We start from the raw sequence: 9,506 nt of genomic DNA, 5'->3' as shown, positions 1-9,506 counted from the left end.
AGATTTTTCTCTCAATCAGAGCCAAAAACTGCAAGTTCCGAGTCTGGTTTTACTCTGGAGGTGGAAAAGTTTTCCATGTGTCTGAACTCACAAGTCGGACTCTAAAATGATAACAAAACTTCTAAAGAAGACGGCCAAACTTGCTAGAGGTTTCTAAAAGCGTCTGATGGCCGAATGAAACCAGCATTAAAGTTTGAGCCACAATATCAAAAGGTAAATTTGATGAATAAAACAACAACAAAGAACATTATCAGAAGAACACAACAGCTACAATAAAACATATTGGAGGCAGAATCATGATCTGGAGTTCCTTTTCTTCAGATGGAGCTAACATTTTTGAAAAAGTGTGTAAAATTACCATGAGTTTATACCTAAAATCTTCAGATGTCTTTTTATTAAAAAAGGTCTGTGGATCTGATAAAGTTGGGTGATTTTTTAAAAGGGAGAGTGGCAAAACGTTGTCAAGATGTAGCGTGCTGATAGTCTGAAAGATAAAATTACAACAAAAAAATGCTTAAAGTCTTTAGCTTATCAGCTAACACACTTCCCCAACTAAGTTTTGTCAACTTTTTATTTTATTTCCTTCTAATGGATCTGTTTCATTTTCAGTTTAATTGTAGAGGAAATGTCAAAACATTTGGAAAATATGCAATGCAATGATTAGTTGTTTTATATATTTGTTTTACATCAGAAAGATGTTGCATTTCAACAGAGGTGTGTATCACTCACACACCGCCAAGGCTCCAGCATTGCTTAGTTTTGATGCACTTAATGAAAAGGAAAGAAAATTTGATGTTACCTCCTGATCGCAGAGTCGACGGAGGGAAATCCCTACATGTGGTAAATTTCAAAGTTCATATTAGTTTCCCTTGACAAGATGGAATGTTGTGTAAATAACTCATAGGCACAAAGGTAACACTTTTAGTTGATGTTTTATTAAAACACTAAGAAAAAAGGAATACTTCTCCACCTGGAAGAAAACTTAAACTTCTTCTCCAGAGTTGGCATGTATGACGGGGTCACAACCCTCGGCTGTCTTCTTATTGGCCCCCGATCAGAGGCGATAACACAAAGGCAGCCAATAGGGTTGGCCCCCTGAGAGGGCTGCAGGAGACGGTTGTCCTCTTCTTGCACCGACCGAAAAGTCTTGATTTGTACCACGACAGGCACTAAAACAGTTCGAGCAGTCATGCAGCTTTGATGTAATATTACACAAGCTGTGATGATGCTGCAATGTCTGGCACTTCCTTTGGGCTGAAACAGACGACTCTTCATGGAGCGGAGGAAACGCGATTAAAGCGTCAAGTATTTTTGAAATTTCGCAAAACGTTGAAACTGAATGCAGCCCTGTTCCCGAGGACCTCACCTGTGACCTGCTTTGACCTCACAGGTTAAGGGTCTCAGGGACAGAGGGGCATACTGTAAAATGAAAACACACCGAGAGGTTCAGAACGACAGCAGCTTACATTGCGCAGAAAAGCCCGGCGGTGAAATCAAACGTGTTAATGGAAACCGCAGAGCTGCAGCGCCGAGACAAAGACATGACCTCATCTGACATTTGGATTCTGCTGCGGCACCGGCCCGGTCTCCTGCTCCGCTGCAGATCAGAAATGAGCCCAAATGGTTCAATTAAAACACAACTGCTGCATATACACCGACATTAACTCTGCCGATCATTTGTTTTGCATTGCAGCAAAAGCAGATGTGGAGCCCATTTTTCAAAGCAGGGGACAAATAATCTCTGTAATGAATCAATTAAATCCACTGCAAAGGAATTAATTAAAGAGAAACAATTAACTTTAAAGTGTTGGTAAATGTCACGGGCATCTGGAGCATGATTTATTGAGTCAACACAAGTGTCTGTTAGGTTTTCTGAGCTCAGGAAGCTGTTTAAAATGTACAAAACATAATCAAATAAAGTGCAGGATAAGACAACAACAACAAAAAAAACACCAAACTACATTATTCATCGTAACTACAGGACGTACATGTTTAAAAGATACAAAATGAACCAAATTTTAAACTTAAATTAACCTTTACATGTGTCGACTATTATACGGCTTTGGAAACACGACAGCTGCATTTTCAATAAATACATTTAAAGACATGGGGTCTAAATGCATGCATCCTAAGATGCTTTGAATGATTTTTATTGCGTCTTCACGCAGATGAATCCCTAAAACAGAGAGCCATCAGTTCACATAAAACTACAGATAAGTAAAATAGGCCCAGTCAAAGTCGGATATTCCCCTGTAAAGACAGACAACAAAAAACGAGTATCATAGTGACTTTTTGTGCCGTATGAAAATTATTGCATCAGTTTTCATTGATGAAAGAAAGACAGTTCATGGCGTAGAAACATTAGAAGGTGATGCCACCCACTGGCAGACAGGCAGAAGCACATGCTGAAGACAGCATATGTTCAAACGTGGGGGAAAAAAAAAAGGCAGTGAAATCTGTGCTTTTTGTGGCAAATCTGTCATGCAACCAAACATTTTCTTTTTTTAAATCGTGTATTTGTTTTTCCATTTTACACAAACACATGCAAAGAGAAGTTGAACTTAGCAGCACCATATTCGGCATCAAATCAAGCTTCTGTACATGACAGCTATGCTTTATTAAACAGTTTTACCTCACAAGCTGCAGGCCAAGATTTGGGAGTGCAAAGATGTGATTTCGCATGCTGCCTTTGTTAACGTTGCACGTGAGTAGCCCGGCAGCTGCATGTCGGACCACCGTGGACAGGAGACATTTGTCACAACTGCAGTGCTGATGCTTTTCGCTGCTTTTTAAAAACAGTGGCGATTCATTTCATCAAAGGAAACAGACAGCACAAACATTAACATGCAGAAGCTCAAAGTTTCTGCAATGACTGCATGCACACCTTTTGCACTCTGAACAGTGACAGCTGCCATTTTTTACAGTATTAATTATGTTTTATTAACATACAGCGATTTGTTTTTGAGAAAGGTGCAAAGTAAGCTCAGAACAGACGTGACCCCGCCGCCAGCAGCACGGACGCGCCGTAATTACTCACAAAGGCTGCATATTTCAAACAAACCCCACATGCATCCACTTACAAGCGTGAACATAATCATGCATTGTCAATAACATGACTTATTTAATTAGTGTCTGTGGCTTTATGGGTATGAGTTGTGAAATAAGTTGCAGATGAAATGAATGAATCTGCATTAACTTGCTGGGTGGGAATGTATAAAGCAAATAAAACATGTATTCACCTCAGAGTCAGCCTCTTCTTTTCCTTTCTCTCCCAGCCAGAGTGATTCTGTTTCTCCTCTCCGCTCTCTCCCTCCCTCTCTCTCTCTCTCCCTCCCTCTCCCCTTGATGGTCTCTGCCGGGGCCAGACAGGGAGCCCAGCAGCAGGTAGGTTACAGACAATAGTATTGATTCCAGTATTCTGCTTTCTACCTACCTGACAACATCTACGCAGCGCTTCACCCTTTGTCTCTGCAGGGCTGTTGTCACCGAACGCGCCTGGCTGCAAACCGGGGGGGGAAAAATTAAAAAGAGAGAGAAAGAGGGTGGGGGTGACGGGGTGGAGGGGAGCCTGCTCAGTTGTGTGCTCGTGAAAACACACATGTGCCTTCCTTTCTTTCTCCCTCTTCCTCACTCTCTCTAGTCACCATCCTTCCAACTCCTCTCACGTCTCTGCAGCCCTCCACCCCCCCGAAGCCCCAGAAAGCACACACGGCGAGCCAGACACACTCCAGTCTTTGAGCTGTGTTTGTAAAAGTGCGAGAGATGGAAAGAGAGAGTGCATCGAGTCCATGTGTGTGCGCTTGCATGTGTGTGTGACTACGAAAGAGGGGAACAGCGTGTGTGTGTGTGTGTGTGTGTGTGGAGGAGAGGGGGAGGAAGGGGTGGAGGGGTAGTGGGGATGAGCGGAGAAGCTACAGCACAGAGTGAGAATGGAGGGGGAGGGTCAGACTCTCTAATAGGATGTGAATTGAGAGAAAATATGAAGCCCGGGAGTCTCATGAACCTGAGAGGCTGACATTACTGCCTCCTTTCCATGTGTACACCAATCACACCGTCATCAAATTGATTACGGGATTTATGGTGCAGCTCGAGCGCCGCGGCAAATTGCTGCTGGAGTGACATCAAACACATTAAATAAACCCATCACTGGAAGCTCTGCCAATTAGAAAATGTGTCTTAATCACACCGCTTGTCATCAGAGGGGAGACGAAATACAATAAATCCTGTCCAAGAAGGCCTGTGACTTTTTTTTTTTACCAAGCCCTGCGCGCGCAGCCTCCCTTTGTGTTGCATTCACCCACAAAGAAATTGCAACACTTTTTTTTTTTTTTTGAATATTTAATGTTTCTAATACTCGCTGCTCAATCTGAGCACATGTCCAAAGGCGGTTTGATTCCAATATTGGCGCGGACGGAGAGCTTGCCGTTGTGTTTGTTGGATAACAGAATCATACATCCCGAGGGGGGATTCAGAAATGAAAGTAAATCTAATTTAGAGTCACTGATTGGCTGTCTGTTGGGCGAGCTAGAGCGTAAACACTACAGCTGATGGGTACGCATCATTAATGGCCCTAAAGTGTTCTGACCGTGTTGTATGACGGAGCGCTTGCCGATGTCTTTCACTTTCAGAGCGAATTAGGCGGAGCTGGTGAAGGCTTTGTCTCGAAACGGGAAAAGGCATGACCTCTGACTCGACGGAGGATTGGTAGCACTCAAGCTAATGAAGGCGATTAAATATTGTACGATTTGAATTTGCTCATATGAATGTGCTTAATAATGTTACTCCTTTGTATATATCAAAGAAATATGTAGAGCCAAATATTTCCTTGGAAACGTGTTCATTTCCTTATAGTTTTACTTGTTCTGTTGCAAACATAATCTTCCATCTACTTTATTGATTTACATGCAGTGGGCTTAAACAAAATACAACATAATTGTGAAGTGGAAGGAAAAAGATTTATCTAAGTGTTTCCACCTAAAAAAACTGAAATGGAGTTGAATGGTTTTGCTTTCACATCTTTTATTTTAATACGTCTGAATAAAATCCAGCAAACCAGCTGTCTGAAAACGTCACTGAAGAAGCAAATATAAGCCAGCCACCTGTGTGTACTTTAACATCAGCACACACACACACACACACACACCAGTGAATGCAAGTGGACAAATAACATAATGGAGATCAAAGAACACGGCAGGGCCAAGGATACAGATGTTTAAAGGATGGTTAGCTTATAAAACCTTCAAGCTTTGAACATCTCATACATCACTGTTCAATCCATCATCTGAAACTGGAAAGAGTAGACAAAATAATGCACTATTTGGACATAGACCTATCAGCAGGACGGACAAGAAGAGTATAAATCAGAGATTGTAGAGATTGTGTGGCTTTAGTTAGTGTTCATTGAAAGTTAACTTGTTTAAAGTTTGCCATAAGTCACAAAGAGGACACAGCAAACATGTGGACAAAGGTTCTCTTGTCAAATGATATGTGGGGAGGAAGAACGCCCTGTCCGCACTGTGAAACACGATGGGAGTATCATCATGCTGTGGGAGCTGCTGCTCCTCAGAAGGCAAAGAAGATTCTAGAAATATGGATGAATAGAAGAGAATCCTAGAAGAAGATCTGCAACACATTTCAGGCCAGAATACACGAAAATTACAGCCAGAGCTTTGCTTAAATAAAATCCAAGCATGTCAATGTGCCTGAATGTCCCACTCAAAATATGGACCTAACTACATGGGAAAACTTGTAACACTGATATCTGAAACCTTGGTAGAGACTTAACTCAAAAAGCTTGCAGCCAAAATTGATTGTAAAGTTTAGCAAAGTTTTCACTCAAGGCACTGAATGCAAACATGCCACATGTATCATTTTCCTTTCACTTCACAGTTATCAGCTAAAATACCAGTGAAACGAAGCTTGTGGTTGTAATTTGAATAACTTTGGAAGAGATCAGCCCTATCAGCGTGATGGAATAAGAACAGCTCCTCCCTGCTTTACCTACTGAATAATTATAATTCATCCTTGCCTGTATGTTGGCACTTGCTACTTTAGCGGTATTTCCTGCTTTAATCCCGCTGCGAACAGTTGTCTTATTCACCGCTCTGATGCAATAAAACCCTTTGAAGAGCATTTTTAATCTCTGCAGTTGTACTGTAAAAGCCATTGCACTTAAATTTGCATAGAAACAACAGTCTGAACGTGTTTGCAGTATCTGCCACGGTGTGTGTTTTCTCTGCATGTGCTCCCGATGCACAGATCCTCTTATTTGCTCCCTGCTTTATTGCCACAAGACAAACTCCTGTATGTTTACAGCACATACAGGCGATCCGTTTTGTTTGTGGACTGGAGTGCGCAGGTGTTGCTGGTCCTCCTGGTCACAATGGAGCACCTCTCTCCAAGATGCAGGCTGTCTGGGACGCCATTTTGCTGCAAGGCTGAGGGAGGAAGCAGCAGCCCGGTTTGGCTCAAGCAGCCATCGAACCTGAGTGACAAAAGCCGAATGTCACAGACAGGTGTGTGTGCGCGCGCCTGCGGCTGTACTCTGCAGTGCCACTGAGACACAAAGCACTGGGAATGCTCCACGGGGATGACATCACCAGTCTGGGATGGTGTCTGCCTCATCTGTCTCAGGACCGGGACGCTCCAGTTCGCTGTTGCGTTCCCGAGAGGTTTTTGCACGGCGCTTATTATTGCCGTGCTGCTGCTTATCTCACAACTGTTCCCGTTGACTGGACTGGCAGGAATCTCGGAGTGCGAGGTTCTGCTCGTGCAGGCGCTTCGAGGAACTTCGTTGGCGGCTTATAAATTAAGAAGCCGCTGGCGTTTTGTTTGGGAGAGTGATTGCATAAAATCTGCCCGCACATATGCACAGTGTGCACAATCTGTAGAACAAAACAAGCCGAGCGGATCTGGCAGCGGGTGGAAAACAATAAGATGTAGTTTTCCAGCCCAACACCTTGCACTCGCCTGATGTTCAGCTGTCTGTTCTGGCAGGAGAGCAGCCTTGTATGCTGGTTATAAAGAACGCTACAACTAGCCATGCAGACTCAGCACATTTTAGATATATGCCCTCGTTTTCTTTTTTTTTTTACCCTTCCAGGCAGGGAGGAGAGTCGGCTGTAACGCACTGCAGATGGCTGCTGTTTCGAAGCACCAGTCTGAGATGCTGAGGGGAGGCGGCGGAGTAATAAAAAGATAATAGAGCAACGGTGTGGATGTGATAACATTACAGTAGCAGTAACTTGTGTTTAATGCAAGACAAACAGAACTTCTCTGATAGTCGTGGAGTACAGTAGCACACTGCTAACAGGAAGTCCTGCAGCGCACAGACAGATGGTTTACGACCTTTAATTTTCAGCTATGTTTGCTGGCTATGAGTCATAAAATTTATGGTTAAGTGTTGAGTGTGTTATCTGCTCTCTCAATCTTTTATATCCCTAATTACTACCTGCAGTAGATAGCTGCCTTTGGTTTTCCTCTTTGATAAGGGAGAGATATCTTTTAAAGCTCATGACGACAAGTCGTAGGGGGTAAAGACCGAATCAGATTTCTCTGTGCTAAAGCAACTTTTATTTAAAAAAACAAACAAACAAACAAACAAACAAAAACAAGCCAAAATCAGTAATTGACTGATGACCAAATTGAGCAGATTTTATCTCGAAGGATCTGGACCTGCGACTGGCCAGTTAAAAACTCAAAAAAATCTGTATTTGTGTCAAAATCTTTTGGTGTAGAGGTTGTTAATGTGGAAATATGACTTAATATTAACCGTTTACAGGAGTACTGAGGAGTCTGAAAATAAAATAAAGGAAAATGGAAACGCTTAAAGTAGCTTGAAGCCAGTTACATATCGCCTTTAAAATGTCTGACATTAAACAAAACTAAACTTTTCCTGTTTTTGGGCAGATAGGATTACCAAATTTATCGCGGCATAATGAGAGAATAGTTTTGGAGATTTATTATTTTCCTTTCCTAAAATGAAGAAATGTACAGACATTGCCCTTTTGAACCATATCGATGGGTGAAACATTTTGGGTATCCTTCCAGAAGCTTTCAACAGGCCGATCCGTCCTGACTCAGTGACTAGTGCGACTGACTCGGGTTAGTCCTTTCCAGATGCCTCTTCACCACTTCTTATAAATGTTTATGTTGGACTGAGATCAGGACTTTTTTGATGGCAACTTTGAAACATTTTCTTTCCTCTTAAGCTGAATGTTTAGCATCATGGTCCATCTGGACGATCCATTGTGCCCAAGCTTTAACTTTGTGACTTCTGCCTTTCAGTATTTTCACAAAATGTTCTTTCCTCATAAAGCAATTTAGAGAAGAGCACTAATCCCTGTCCTATGAACTGGGATTGCTGCAGTTGGTCAGGTCTAGCGTCATCAACATTTTGTACCCAAAGAATAAATTACCAGGTTATTCCATCATGTTTTGTTTATAAAGGGCGCAGGTATATTCCAAGATGACAATGACAAGATTCATCGGGTTCAAATTATGAATACGTGGTTCTGGGAGCATGAGACGTCGTTTTCACACATGTATCGACCAACACAGAGCCCGGATCTTAACCTCATGAGAATCACTGGGATGTGCTAGAGAAGATTTTTCCAGTTTTTTAATTCTATCATCAATGCAGAACAAGGTGAAAAAAAGAGAGGCTTCACTTTTAGTCATGCTAATGTTGCTAACCATGCTAATCACTTATCTGAGACCTACCTACAGCTTTTACTTAATAAAGCATCTCTCTGCTTTTTGTAGTTTTCATAACTTTAGCAGGAAGATAAGTTTTGGTATTTTCTGAAGTTATTTCCTGCAAACATTTGTTTTAAAAGTTTTGTTGTGTTTAGCCAAATCTCTTTCATTTCAGCTACTATAAGAATGTGTTTTTCCAGTGACTATGCGCTGGTAGTTTTGCTTTTCCTAAGAGCAAGGTTGAGAAAAATATTGTAAATTTGCCAGACGACGACTGTGATAAATGTTAGATGATCATTTACAAATTATCTTTGCAGTCATCCTTTTATGCCTATTTGGCAACACTCATCTTAGAGAAAAGGTAGAAAGGTGATCAAGTTGTTCAGAAACTACAAATAAGTTGTTTAAATGCCCAAACAGCAGATAAAATCCAGAAACCTCCCAATAAAACTTAGGTTTTTTTATATTGAACAAATTTTTTTTCCAACAGATGAACTACTCAGAATTTGTTCCCTATGAACTTTAAAACAGAGAAACATTAAGACTTAATTAATTGTTTACTTGTAGAAACTCACATAGTTACAGCAACATTCACGATTATTATTGCCTATTTAATGCAATAAACTATATGTAGGATGTAGTTCTGGAAGTGACTGGGCTTTTTTTTAATTAAAATTATTATTAGTAGGATTAATATTCTCATAAGTATTGCAACGCCAGATTTGGTTAAATCAGAAATAGGCAGAATAGTGAAGCTGTGAGAATCAGAAGAGTTTTAAGGTGAATGAGTTTAAGTATAAAAAGGCAAA

This window comes from Poecilia mexicana, unplaced genomic scaffold (assembly GCF_051168715.1).
Source record: "Poecilia mexicana isolate PSO_F unplaced genomic scaffold, ASM5116871v1 scaffold_16, whole genome shotgun sequence".
In the NCBI taxonomy this organism is placed as follows: domain Eukaryota; kingdom Metazoa; phylum Chordata; class Actinopteri; order Cyprinodontiformes; family Poeciliidae; genus Poecilia; species Poecilia mexicana.
Note: the sequence above shows the minus strand (reverse complement) of the source record.